The sequence below is a fragment of the Mixophyes fleayi genome, chromosome 3 (genome assembly GCF_038048845.1).
Source record: "Mixophyes fleayi isolate aMixFle1 chromosome 3, aMixFle1.hap1, whole genome shotgun sequence".
NCBI lineage: Eukaryota > Metazoa > Chordata > Amphibia > Anura > Limnodynastidae > Mixophyes > Mixophyes fleayi.
In genome coordinates this window covers 168,817,486-168,832,478 of record NC_134404.1, presented here as the reverse complement: position 1 = coordinate 168,832,478, position 14,993 = coordinate 168,817,486, and the positions used below count along the sequence as shown (strand labels likewise).

General features: G+C 44.0%; 1 pseudogene; it reads right to left on the bottom strand.

Annotated features, from left to right (window-relative positions):
• Nucleotides 1–804: 804 nt before the first annotated feature.
• On the bottom strand, nucleotides 805–923 carry LOC142145664 (5S ribosomal RNA; annotated as a pseudogene).
• Between the last annotated feature and the right edge of the window lie 14,070 nt (nucleotides 924–14,993).

Sequence of the window (14,993 nt, the reverse complement as noted above, 5' to 3'; positions counted from 1 at the left end):
CGGCTGTCCCTCTTGCTGGGACGTGGCAGTGAACAACTGAGTGTCCCGACATTGCCCTAGCAACAGCCACGTCGAAAATCGTAAGTGATGTCCTGGTCGTCATGGAGACAGCAGGGACGTGGTTGATGGTGGTCACAGTGAGTCGCGGCGACTAGGGGCACCACCACGGCTCGTAACAATACCCCCCCCCCCATTGAGGAGGGGTCGACCACCAGGTGTCCCAGGAAACTTCCTTAAGAACTCATTGAGAAGCTTGTCAGCGTGGAGGCGCTTCTGTGGCACCCAAGAACGCTCTTCCAGACCGTAGCCCTTCCAGAGCTCTAAGAAATGAATCTGCCCCTGAACTTTCTTGGAATCCAAAATCTTTTCCAAAATGAACCTGTGGCATCTATCTACATTGACTGTCCGTGGTCTGTGTGGTTTTTGGAAATTAAACTTATTGGAAGAGACAACAGGTTTCAATAGAGAACAATGGAATGTGTTCAGAATTTTTAAAGATAGAGGCAATTTAAGTCTGAAAGCCATGGGATTAATCTTCTTGATAATAGTAAATGGTCCAATAAACCTGGGTACCAATGTCCTACACCGCTGCCTGAGCTTGATGTTCCAGGTGGAGAGTCAAACTTTATCACCGACTTTAAAGAAACAAGCTCTATGATGGCGATCTAACAAGGACTTGGATCTGAAGTAGGTCTGAAGCAAAACTGAGTGGACTTTCTTCCAGATAGTCCAAAAACAAATAAAGTGTACTGTGTGCTATTGGTACATTATACAATAAGAATAGAATTTCATTAATTATACTTTAGCCTACAGCACTTGGTATTCTCAGGTGGTCTCCCATCCAAGTACTAACCCAGCTCAATCCTGTTTAGCTTCCAAGATCAGACAAGATTGGGCTTGATCAGGGTCATGTGACTGTAGGCTTCCAGATAGATCTCAGCCGTGAGGCAGTAGCAAAGGTTCCAGAGACACCAGGAGATGTACTAGAGGAGAAAGAATTTGCACTGGGATGGAAATCAAAGTTGCAGAAAAATGGAGACAGGGAGGTTGAGGAATGGCAATAATTGTAGTAGGCAAATTCAGCCCACGGGAGTAGAGAGAACCAGTTATCATGAAATTTGGAGATATACAAGCAAAGAAACTGCTCCAGGGACTGATTATATCTTTCCGTCTGGCTATTGGATTGCAGATGGTAAGCGGAAGACAGGCTAACCTTCACCCCCAGAAGACTGCAGAAAGATCTCCAAAAGTGAGCGACAAATTGGGAACCATGGTCAGAAACTATGTCCTCAGGAAGACCGTGTAAATGAAAAATATGTTGCACGAACAATGAGGCCAGCGTTCGAGCATCGGGTAGTTTAGGTAACGGCACAAAGTGGGCCATCTTATTGAAGTGATCCACGACCACCCATATGGTATTGTGGACAGATGACCATGGTAGATCTACAATGAAATCCATTGAGAGGCAAAGGTATTAACTGACTCGAAGGGCGGCTTCTTGAGGATTTGTTTCTGGCGAACTTTCACAAGAAGGAACATAACTCTTAACATCGGAAGACAAGGTGCGCCAACAAACCCACCGTGAGAGGATTTAGATGGTATACCCAGCAGATTTGTTTTTATGATGAACTGGAACGAACAACCTGACACTAGGGGTTTCAGCAGGAGCCATTGTTTGAAATTCACAAAGCATAATTGTAAGGGGGTCTTGGGTCAAACCGACATGAATCAAGGAGGACAGAATGATGGGCCAAGGATCCGGATTAGGAGCATGACAGGACATGAAGCTCCGAGACTGTGCATCGGCCTTGAAATTCATAGAGCCTGATCAATAAGTAATTAAGAACCTGAAGCAAGTAAAAAAGAGCTCATTAAGCTTGCCTAGGATTCAAAGTCTTGGCAGCCTGAATGTACTGAAGGTTTTCATGATCCATGAAGATGGTATTCTGTTGGGTAGCTCCTTCTTGCCAGTGTCGCCACTCTTCCAGAGCCCATTTGATGGCTAATAATTCTCAGTTGCCCACATCATAATTGGTCTCTGCAGCTGAGAATTTTCGGGAGAAGTACGCGCATGGATGCAGCCTTTGGTTCCGAGGAACCCTCTGAGAAAAAATAGCACTAGCCCCCACGTCGGAAGCATCCACTTCAACGATAAACGGAAGTTCCAGGCTTGGATGCCTGAGGATTGGAGCAGATGTAAAGGCATCCCTAAGAGCTGAAAAAGACGCTAAAGCTGGCAGCTACCAATTAGCAGTATTGGCACCTTTACACGTAAGAGCACGTAAGAGCAGTGATAGGTGATACTAGTGCTGAGAATGAGCGGCTGAACCTCTGATAATAATTGGCAAAGCCAAGAAATCTGTTAATGGCTTTCAAATTTGTGGGGAGTACCCAATCCTGAACTGCTCGCACCTTGTCAGGATCTATTCAGAACCCACTGGGAGAGATCATATAACCTAAGAAGGATACACAGGTGACCTCAAATTCACATTTTTCGAGCTTAGCATACAGATGATGCTGACAATGTTTAAGGAGCACTTCACGGACATGCTGGTGGTGCTGAGCCAAGGACTGTGAATAGATTAAAATATTGTCCAGACTACAACATACTTGCCTAAGAATTCCCGCAGAACATTAGGAGCATTGTGGAGACCGAACAGCATAACCAAATACTCGTAATGCCCTGAGTGGATATTAAAGGCTGTTTTCCACTCATTTTCTTCTCTTATGCGAATCAGGTTGTAGACCCCCCGAAGGTCAATCTTAGAGAAGATAGTGGCCAATTTCAGTTGATCAGATAGAGTGTAGAGATGACAGGAAGTGGATATGTATTTTTGGCCGTCATTTTGTTCAGACCGCGAAAGTTAAAGCAAGGCCTCAAGTTGCCACCTTTCTTAGCTACAAAGAAACATCCATCTCCTACCGGAGACTTGGAAGGTCGAGTGAACCCTTTCTGAAGATTCTCCTCCACATACTGTTCCATTGCCTGGTTCTCAGAAACGTCCTTTGGGCAACTTAGACCAGGGGATAAGATCGATTGCGCAATCATATTCCCGATGAGGAAGAAGAGAGTCCGCCTTTTTCTTTGAAAATACATCATGAAATTCCTGGTAAGGAGCAGGAAGGGATTGCAAATTAGGGCGAAGAACTCAAAGCGGTAACGTCAAGCAGGTGGATGAACACTCAGGACTCCAGTGAATGATCTCCTTTCTTCCAATCTATGTGAGGATTATGGCCTTGAAGCCAAAGATACCACAGAATCAAAGGAGCAAAAGTAAACAAGACCAAATAGAGTGAGAGAACATCAGAATAGAGGATACCGACAGATAACGGAACGGGTGGAGTCCTTGCAAGAATCTTGCCTATAATCAGAGCTTTAATGTCCAATCCACAGACGGTGAAGGTATCACCTGAGAGTCTGGGCCAACTTGAGGTCAAGAAAATTTCCAGCCGCACAACTGTTGAGAAAAGCTGAAACATCGGTGGACTGATCACCATAGACAAGGCGTGCAGGAATCAAGACGTAATTTTCTGAAGAGATTATTTAAAGACCTAGGCGCACCTCTTCTCCAACACCTAGGTCTGGTCTTTTCCTGGCTTGCTAGGTCAAGCACGGAGTAGGTGACCCTTGTTGCCACAATACATGCAAAGACCCAGGGAACTTCGCCTAAAGTATTCTTCTGAAGAGAGATAATAAGCTGCAAAATGCATGGGTTCGGCAATGTCCAGTAGCGCAGAGTAGGAGGTCGGCAGGGAGCCGGAGGAAACAGATGTATCTTGTTCAACTTTTCTCTCTTTGATCCTACGACCAATTTTGATTACCAACTGTATCATATTCTCCAAAGTACTTAGTGTAGGGTATTGCACCAAAGAGTCCTACATTTGTTCGGAAAGACCCATGCAAAATTTAATCTGGAGCACTGGGTCATTCCACTCTCTGTCAGTGGACCATCGCCTGAACTCCACACAATACTCCTCAGCGCTGTGTCGGCCTTGCTTCAAAACCCTAAGATTGGATTCAGCCTAAGCCACCTTTTCAAATTCGTCATAGAGCCGGCCCAGGGCATTAAAAAATGCATCCACAGACTTTAAAGCAGGACTCACAGGAGCAAGGCTAAATGCCTAAGACTGGGGGGGTCACCTTGGAGAAGAGATATTATGATATCGACCCTTGCTGCTCCGAGTTTGAAGAATGGGGTCTTAGACAAAAATAGAGTTTACAACTTTCTTTAAAGTTGCGGAATAAAGCTCTATCTCCTGAGAATCGGTCTGGCAAACTTAATTTGGGTTCCACAGTCGGCACCAGGGAAACTTGCGAAGTTCTAGAAGCTTCCTCTTGCACAGACAACCGATGCGATAAACCTTGGACCATCTAAGACAGAGTTTGGATCTAGCCAGCCAGAAACTGGGCTGGAGTAGGATTTGTACCGCTGTCATCCATGGAAGTAACTTCTTCCAATCCCTGCACTGGCCGGTTAAAATGTTACGGCTACGGGCTATTATCATAAGCTTACAGAACTAGTAGTAGAGGTCTTCACCTATAGCAGCCGCCTTTCCCGTAGAACTTGATATGCTCACAAGTACTCAGGGGCAGTGCCACAGCTTGTAACATTAGGTTAGTGTTAGGGTCACCAGAAAGTGTGTGAAACTTATGTCTTCTACTACTGACAATAAACCAAAGTAAACAAACAAGAAGCTATTCGTGTCTGCATCAAGAGAAATGTACACTTCCCACAAGTGGTGTCAGAGTGGGATGCTCAGGGAAACAAGCTTCTGCTACCCAACCCACGTAGACATCAACATCGGGGAAGTTTTGAGAGCCCTTGTAAATCTGGCTGCTGCACAGCAAGAGCAGCAAGTTACAAGTTGCAGAGGTACAGGAGGAAATCCCCATACTCCTAAGGGAACAGTTAGTCCAGATGAGGTGTGACAGGAATGTACCACCTGGCCCAGCTCTGCAGAAAACTATGTCTATTGAGAGGGTTGCAGAAAGGGCAGAGAGGCTGGTGCCATATCTAACTGGCGAAGCCCAGTGACCTTATATGGATTTGGATTTGAACCTTCTCTAATTATCCATCCTTAAAGTCTGAGAAATTGGCTTACTTTGGGGTTTCCGAGCCCAGTGATATCACGAGTGGCGCTATGACAGAGACAAACCGGTCAGAGCACAATTGACTGAGTTTTCCAAAGTTTTTCAAAAATGGCTTGCAGCCAGAGGAGAATTCACCTATTCAGATTGTCGAAGTTTTGGCGATAGATCATTGCATCCGGGGGCTGGACCATGGCAAAGATGGGTGCTGCTGTCTGTCCCACAGACTTATGAAGAGCTTGCCACAGTGGTACAGAGGTTCTGCAATTTATAGCAAATGATCAATGCACCTGTGTTTATACCAAAGCTGATGCAACGTCAAAAACCAGGTTTGTCAATCCTTGATACAGGAGTCAGTGGTAAAACTTCTACTGGTAGAGGGCCGGTTACAAAGGGGTCTAATATGAAGTGCTTTGAATGTAATGAGCCAGGCAACTTCAGGGCCGAGTGTCCTTGATTAGCGGAACCCATGGACTGTTGTGTTGTGCATCTTAGGCCTGTTTATCCAAGTTGTTATACTTCCAATCTAGTCATTATCATCAGGAGTACGTGTCTGAGCCAGAACTGCTCTCCCGGCTAAGTCCTTCATTCAGTCCTTGTTTACTCTGAGTGACTGTGCCAAAATCTTGTCTTACCTTTGTTGAACTTGGGGAGTGAGTTCACATTAGTTTCCAGTTCGCCCTTGCCCGAAACCATAACTATTCGATTTGCAAAGATGAAGGTCCTGTGCATACATGGAACAATGGAGGAGTATGAGAGAACACTTCTGCCAGTCACACATAAAAACCAAACAGTTATGGTGGTAACTTCATCAGCGCCAAAACTCCTGTATCCACTCATTTTGGGGCGAGAGTTCCTATTGTTTAGAGAGGTCCTTAGTGCGCAAGTCGGCTGGACATGCCGGCAACTGATACAATAGTCAGTAGCCTGGTCTTAAAGGACCTGCCAAAAACCCACAACATCTTTGGGAATGGCCAAACCAGAATGCTATCCTATGGGGTCACAGCAGGAGTTCCACAAAAGTATTTTCGCACTGGGAAGCATGGACAGTCTAAAGTACGATTGGCTGGTGACATTGCGGATGAACAAACTCCGCCTGCCAGTGAGCATATGGACAAGTCTGCAATACCAATTTTGTTTCCTCTGGAGGACTTTGCTCGTGACCAACTTAATGATGCAACTTCAGAACATCAATATAGGGCACCAATATATACTAGTGGTGCTTGACTATGCGACCCAATATCAATAGTTAGTTCCCCTATGGATCATAAAGTCCAGCACCATAGCTAAATAACTTGTATTGATGTTCACACGCTTAGGAAATCCCCAAACAATTCTCACAGACCAGGGCGATCTGTTCATGTCCAAGCTGATGAAGGACATGTGCCAGTTGTTAGGGGTGACGGCTTTTAACAGCTCCATGTACCATCCACAAACGGACAGCTTAATGGAGAGCTTAAGCCGCACATTAAAGAACATTCTCAGGAAAGTCATTGCTCAAGGAAGAAAATATTGGGCCACTTTTATACCCTATTTGATGTTTGTCATCCGTGAGGTACCTCAAGCCTCAACAGTGTTTAGTCCCTTCGAGTTATTTTTTGTAAGACAGCCCAAGGGTATCTTGGATATGTTAAAGGAAGGGTGGGAGCAGCAAGGCCCATAGGAGTCAAATCTGGTACAATTTGTACCCCATATGTATGAGAGGCTAGGAAAGTTAGGGCCCATTGTACAACAGCATGTAAAAGAGGCTCAGGAATGTCAGAAGAGAATTTATGATAAAAGTGCTGTAGATCTTTCAAGTCTGGGGACAAGGTCCTAATCCTGTTTCCAACAAAAAAAAAGCAATCTTTTCGATCAATGGCAAGGTCCATATGATGTCCTAGAGGTCCTGTCAATTCCAGGGTCCATCAGTTGAAGAGGAGAAGGGAGGAGCAAACATATCATGTCAATCACCGTAAACCTTGGTATGATGAGGACACCTCTCCTCGGTCAATGAGTACTATCATTGAAAAGTCTGAAATGTCCATAGAGCCAGCTTTGTCCATTAAGCAGAAGCAACGACTTAGGGAATGATATGCCAGAACAGGGATGACTGCTCTTCTATTCCACACTACCTTAATTGAACACGACATCACTGCCAGGAGTTGTCATAAAGGAGAAGCTGTACCCCATTCCAGAAGCCAGATAGGCTGATATGAGAAAGAAAATTAAGAAGGACCAACTGCATTTAACTGAGGTATCCACCAGTGAGTTTGTAAAAGGGTGATCTTTTCTGGGTTATGAGGTTTTAATCTCCCTAATAGTCTGGCAAATGTATGGATGACCATTTAGTAACGTTGCTTATGACTATTACAGTCAACCAACTCCTCGCAAAAGTAATTCTGATTCAACCTAAGAAATATAATTCTTATTTTCCCTTAAATCCACAGAGCCAGTATTCATATAATAACTTTTATCTCTTGTAGAAAAACAACACAAGATATATCTTTATTTAAAACGTGTTGTATTATCATTTTATTTATAAAACGTATGTATATTAAAAAACAGCATAAAAGTGTAACAGTATTTTACACAAACTCAACAGATTTCGTTTTTAAGTCTTCTAACATAGGTGGTATAGCATGTATTTCTGTACAATACATTACATTCATTGCATGTTTTATAAATATACAAGTCATTGTGTTTGTATTTTGACCAACTATTGTGTAGTATAAGGGCCTGTGTGTGATCTATTGTCTAAAAGTGTGTGAATGTAAGACAGTGTGTGGGGAGGGGGGGAGACACAATCAAGCACACAATCAAACACACATTTTAACCTTCCAAATATTCTCACATTTATCTCACAAATAAACTTCTACCATTTATCCATATATAAACGTCTACCTTGTATTCTCCAATTATTTTATTTCACTTCTCTCAAAGTCCAAAATGTGTAGTATAACTTCATCATGCTTTGCAACATTCATTATTCACTATCCACATTCCATTTACATGGAAGCTGCTAGATGGCAGCCATTTTATAAGCATGGCAGCTCCTAGATCACCTTGCTGCCATATTAACTATTTTCAATTTCTCCAGCAATAAACCGCATTATTGCAAACGTTTTCATTACAAACTACCTTTTAACAATCTGACCACTTCCTGAACAATACTATCAGTGACCAGTTCTTAAACCTCTAGTAATATACTTGTAAGTTCACCACAAATATCTATTTTACACAAAATACATCTATTTAGCGAGAGCCAGCAAGGCATATTACACAAAACACATCTATTCCAAATATCTTTTGCAACAGACACAAATGCTATCATTTAAACCAACAATCCTCCCTGCTTTTTATAGATAGATGAACCAATAGAAACAAAGCCCCCCACACATACACAAATCAGCCCAGCAGGCGGTTAATGAATCGGCACCTTGCCCGGCTGTCAGATTAGCCGGGCCGCGGCTGTGAGAGAAGGAAGCACCCCGGCTGTTGCCCTGGTGACAGCCGGGACGTGTGGGCGGAAGTGACCTTTGGCGTCTCGGCCGTCTTCATGACGAACGGGACGCCAGAAGCAGACAGGAGCGAGCCGTGGCGGGCAGCAGTGGAGCCTCGGCTCGTGACACCAACTATAACAATATCACATACAAATCAGACTAAACTCAAACAGAACTATTCCATTCAAACCTAACAAGCACACAAGCTTTTTCCCTTAACTCAAACAGTGTAACCACAACAATTCCATTCACATTTACCATCTGTATACAAACTCACATATGTCAGCTATATTCTAACATCTGCAAACCAAAATCTAACTTTTGAAACCAACACAAACTCCAAACAACTCTTGCACTAACTCCATTTTAGCTGAAATCAGACAATTCCATTCCCATTTACCATCTGTATATAAACTCCCATATCTCAGCTATATTCTAACCAAAGACAAATGATCATTCCTTTTCCATACTAACCATATGCATCACGATTCGACCACCTTCCATTCAAACCATTCAAAACTCAACTATAACATATTTCCTGCTAGCCAGGGCCTTCCCATGCCCCATATACAGACCACCATTCCATTAGTTTCCAGCACCCGGGAGCCGTCTCTGCATGTCCTATCCAGGTCAAATCAGCCAACCAAAAGAGTTTCAACTCCTCTTGTTACATGAGATCAAAACCTTTTTTTCCTGGGTGGGGTTTACCTTTCCACAGGAAATAGATCACAGCATTTCATATGCTAATTCTCAGAAACTAAACAAGTCAGACAAGTCCCTTAGCTTATGCCATGAGATGGGTGGGGAGGACCTATATTATGTTCACTAATGTAATTCAAACATGGTAGAATTCTGATTATATTACATTAGAAAATGGAATATCCTTATCAGAGTAGAACAGCCCTTTAATCCTAGTTTCGAAGCCCAATAGGTGTATTAGTTTCTGCAATGACTTTAAGTGGCTAAACAGCTTACCCCAGTTCGATGCCTATCCGATTCCACATGTGGATGAACTGTTAGAAAATCTATCAGGTAGTAACTATTGTCATAGGTGAGTTGTCATGTGACCAGTGGAGTTCTTCAGATTGAACGGCCAGAGAGACAGAGTACATGCAGGGTGTGTTCCAACTTTTCTGAAATTTATTGTGCATAGCTTTGTTTATATAGACATCCAGTCACGTAGGCATTTCATTACTGAGCAAGCCTATCAATAATGGAAATTATAGATTCATAAGTCAGCAAATAACAAAGTGCATCTCTCCAAGGCTAAATAAGCAAGAACAGGATATAACAACTGCTTTGTGGCGACAGATTCCCCTTTGAACAAACCACAAACCTCAACAAAGATGACTGGTCCCCATAGCAACCCATATGTCACAGTTTTGGGAACTCTAGTGAAATCCAAACCATAGGATTGATACATTAGTGTTGCTATACCAGTTACCAGTCATATATGCCTACCCCCATCCCTTCTTCAACTTTCAATCTGGCCTTCACAACTAATATCTACACCCACATTCAAATCATCTATAAATTACTGTTCATTACTGTAATTTAAGCAGACCGGATTAAAAATTGCTTATTCCTATCACTAAATCTAGCTGAGGTCAAGTGATCCTCTCTCAACCTAGGAAGGAATAGGGAGACAGGCAACAAAAGAAAAGGGTAGATGCAGTTGTAATTAGAATATACTACCAATATTCAAAGTATCGAACATTAGGTAGCCCTAACTCTCGATCATTGGGTGTTCTTATTTCTAAAATCGATAATGTGGGTATTCAACTCAAGCATTAGCATCATGAAGCTAAACAATAGTTAAATGTGGTGGATCACAACAGGTGAAGCGAAACTTCATAGGAGTTCCCACAAGAGGTTGCCACAGTACAAGCAGGTGTACAATCCTCCAGGTTGTGAGTGATGGCATTCAGGACTATGAGTGGTGGTAAAATCAGCCATGGGTGGAGTATCCTTTACCAGTGCTTTTGACACAACTCCTATTAGACTCCTTTTCCTGAGAATCACAAAATCTGAGTGTAAATAACTCCTTTATAGCATAAATTATTAGTTTTACAGCAACAGAACAAATTAATGCAATTACAAAAAACTGTGCAAGCATATGTAAGATACCAGAAAACCATCCGCCAATCTCCTTTAACCAGTTGGCCAGGTTCAGCCATGAGAACCGACCATCCATATCAAACGTGTATTTAGTTTCATTATGCAGTTTTCTAAATTCTTCCTTGGGTCTTTTCACCTCTCTACAATTTGCCTCTATTGGTTCACTAAAGTTATCAGCAATATAAGAACAACAGGCTTTGCCGACTATTTGGCACATTCCACCATGTGCAGCAGTTAAATAGTCAAGTACCAACTGGTATTGTCTAAGAATCTTGGTGTGATGTTGCAAAGTTTCTGAAGTTATCGCCATTATTATTATTATTATTATTAATTTTTATTTATAGGGCGCCACAAAGTATCCGTAGCACCGTACAAGGACAAACAATGGCACAGTACAAGGTGAAACAGCACAGTACAAGTAACAGTAAGCACTATAACTCTGGGGGCTCAGGCACAGCATGAAAGGGAGGGAGGGAGGGGAAAAGTGAGTATAGGCAGGTAACTATGGCCCAAGAGGGTGGGCACGGATGACAGGTAAAGAGTCTGTCACTCACCAGACTGTGAGTGCTTCTTCCCGTGTGTTTAGGAACCGTGGCCGTCCACCTTCCTGAGGGTCTGCGCATGCGCAGCCCTTTCAAACCTTCAGTACCTGTTCCTTTAAGTTAATTGGCTGATCAGGCAACACTCCCTAATTAAAGCACCTGAGTTCCATACCTCATTGCCTGATCTTGGAGTCTCATTCCCCATGAGCCTCTGAAGGTGTTCCTGTGTTTCCTCGTGTATTCAGCGCTGCTGATTCCTGTGGTTTCCAAACCACTTCAACTCTCCTGTGGTTTCCAGATCACTTCAACCCTCCTGTGTTTCATCGTGACTGTTTAGCTGATTCCTATCCGCTGCCTCCGTGCACTACAGTCTTCAGCTCACTTCAACCCGCCTGTGTTTCATCATGACTGTTTAGCTGATTCCTATCCGCTGCCTCCGTGCACTACAGTCTTCAGCTCACTTCAACCCGCCTGTGTTTCATCATGACTGTTTAGCTGATTCCTATCCGCTGCCTCCGTGCACTACAGTCTTCAGCTCACTTCAACCCTCCTGTGTTTCATCGTGACTGTTTAGCTGATTCCTATCCGCTGCCTCTGTGCACTACAGTCTTCAACTCACCTCAACTCTCCCGTGTTTCCTCGAGACTGCTACAGCTGATTCCTATCCGCTGCTCTCCATGCTCAACTGTTCCAGCTCAGCTCTACTCTCCCGTGTTTCATCGTGACTGCACCTGCTGGTTCTACCCGCTGCCTCCGTGTACCTGCAGAGTCCTGCTGGCTGCTATTCCTCAGTTCTACTTGTCTGCAGCAGCTGATCCGCTCTCCGTGCTTCTCAGTGTTCCTGCCGGTGTCTACTCGCCAGTCTGCATCGGATCTACGCCTCGCTGCTTTCATCTCGGCTAGACCATCGCTACTCTTCAGGGTCCTCCAGGAGTCCAGTTCTACATACTACTGCTTCCTGAGTATTTGTTGCTTTCCCTGCTGGTCTACCTACCTGTGCGCTGCACCTACTTGATTACCGCTTCACCCTCCAGGGACTTCGCATCCTGCCGGTCTCCAACCGTTCAGGTATCTCTGCACTCCTGTCTGACAGCCTGCTCCTGAACCACGGTATGCATACTTCTCATTGACTGTGCTGGTGTATTGCATATCTTGCTGGACTGAGTTGTTCTCCTCTGGAGTTTACTATCTGCTGAGACTATTGCCATCATTGACTGTGTTATCTTTTGCCCGGATAGTTTCTGTGACTTTGTATTATTGCAGTGCTGTTCAGTCATTACTATATTGTGCATGTCATTGTGGATCAAGTTCAAGGTGCCCGTGTATCCTCTGTATTGCAGTCTCTCCCCGTGCTCCTCCTCACATATATATCCAGTGGTACAACTTGCTAGAGGCAGACCACTGATCCCTGTTTCCTGTGTCACCTGTTCCAGTATCCTCTCACATAGCAGTGGTACAACTTGCTAACGCAGACCACTGACTCCCCGGATACCTCCACTTGGATTCCATTCCTTCACCCAGACAGCGGTACAACTTGCTAAACGCAGACCGCTGACTCTCATCACCTCCTCGTTGCTGTTGGACATTCTTCCTCACCATAGCAGTGGTACAACTTGCTACCGCAGACCACTGACTACCCTCACGTTCCTTTGTCCATTCAGTTCCTCGTGTACTTCCATATATATATTACCAGTGTTGCTAGTCATAGACTTTCATGAGCATCTCTATCATCTGCTGTCTCATGTTCCGGAATCACCCGGCTACCAGAGTACCATATTACCATCTATACTGCTCTGGTAAGCTCATCATCTGGTGATCCCTGGGTAAAGACTCCTAGTGCCCGTGACAGAGTCACTGAGGGGAGCGGAGAGAAGCGAGAGGAGACAGAGGGCAGAGGGTTGGAGAGGAGGTGAACTGAGTAGCTGGAGAGCGCAGTTAAAAGTGATGGAAACAGGAGGTAGGAGAGCCCTGCTCAAAGGAGCGTACAATCTAAAGGGAGGGGAAGACAGACAGGCACATGGATGAGACGGAGATGGAGTCGAGGAAGGGGGAGAAGGGAAGAAGGGATGAGAAAGAGAGGTAGCCGACCGGTGGGAGTTTAGGCATGAGACTGGAATGCTTTAAGGAAAAGGTGGGTTTTTAATGTTCGTTTGAAAGAGGACAGATTAGGGGAAGTTCTGATGGAGCGGGGGAGCTTGTTCCAATGGAGGGGAGCGGCGCGGGAGAAGTCTTGGATACATGCATGAGAGGAGGTAATCAGAGGGGAAGAGAGGCGGCGATCGTTGGACGATCGCAGTGGGCGGGAGGGAGTGTGAATAGAGATAAGGTTAGAGATGTAGGGAGCAGTGGAGTTGGCAAGGGCCTTGTAAGTCAGAGTGAGGAGCTTGAAAAGGATTATGTCCAATACATGGTCAGTAACATCAAACAATTTTGCTAAGGCTTTTATTTTGTGAGCATTTTTATCTGGACAAGCAAATGGGTTGGGTACGCTTTAACAATGATCAGAAATCCGACAACGAGGTGGCCTACAAAAAAATCCAAATTTACCAAAAACCATTTGCAATATGCACAGACTTACCTGAAAACCCACGCTGCAGATCTCCAATGGCACCATCATGCTGACAGCAAGTCATTCCAATTTGACAGCTCTCTGGCACAACACATTGACGTCATCACGACCTGTATCAATGTTGATTTAAAGCAGGCCTGTCCAACCTGTGGCCCTCCAGGTGTTGTGAAACTACAAGTCCCAGCATGCCCTTCCAGCTATCAACTGGTTGTCTACTGCCAAGCATGCTGGGACTTGTAGTTTCTCAACACCTGGAGGGCCGCAGGTTGGACAGGCTTGATTTAAAGCATCAATGTCAGGTTGTGTTTAAACACTTAACCTGTGGGGTCCAACATTGCCGCTTTAAATCAACATTAATAGAGGTCACGATGACGTCAAAGTATTGTGCCGGAGAACTGTCAAATCGGAATGACTTACTGTCAGGATGATGGTGCAATCGGAGATCTGCAGTGTCGGTTTTCAGATAAGTCTGTGTATATTGCAATCAGTTTTTGGCAAATTCAGCATTCATTTGAGGGCCTCCTTGTTGTCAGATTTGTGGTAATCGTGAAAACGAAACGATTACCAACACAAGCAAATAAGCTAAGTGCATATCCAAGCTTTTATATACAAGAGGAGATATACCAAATCATGTGTTTTCTCTTCTTGATCTATACTGTCCTTTTGGCTCTGTGATTTGCTGGACTGTATATAAAGTCTATATGGTGTTTTGCACCCAAGTGGCGGACATGAGTCTAGCTAATGTACAAGTGCTATGAAACTTTTATGCTCTAGTTCCACACACATAATACAGACTTTCTGATAGCATGCTTTTGTCCTCCCTTTATTATTTCCTCTGCATACCATAAGAGGACAGAGGTATTCATAGTTGATGAGGTTGAAAAAAGACACCAGTCCATCAAGTTCAACCTATTTTGGATCTCCTGCGATCCTGCACTTATATTTGAAATTGATCCAGAGTAAGCAACCGCCAATCTGTTTCAATTGTGAAAATCCCCCCAGATTCAATATTGCAGTCCTATTTTTACCCTATATGCACTACTATCCTTCATTTTAATTAACGGTTGTATTCATGGATACACTTTTCCGCTAAAAATTTGTCTAACCCTTTCATAAACATATCTATTGAATCTGCCATCACAACCTTCCCTGGCAATGAATTCCATAGCTTGACTGCCCTTACTGTAAAGAAC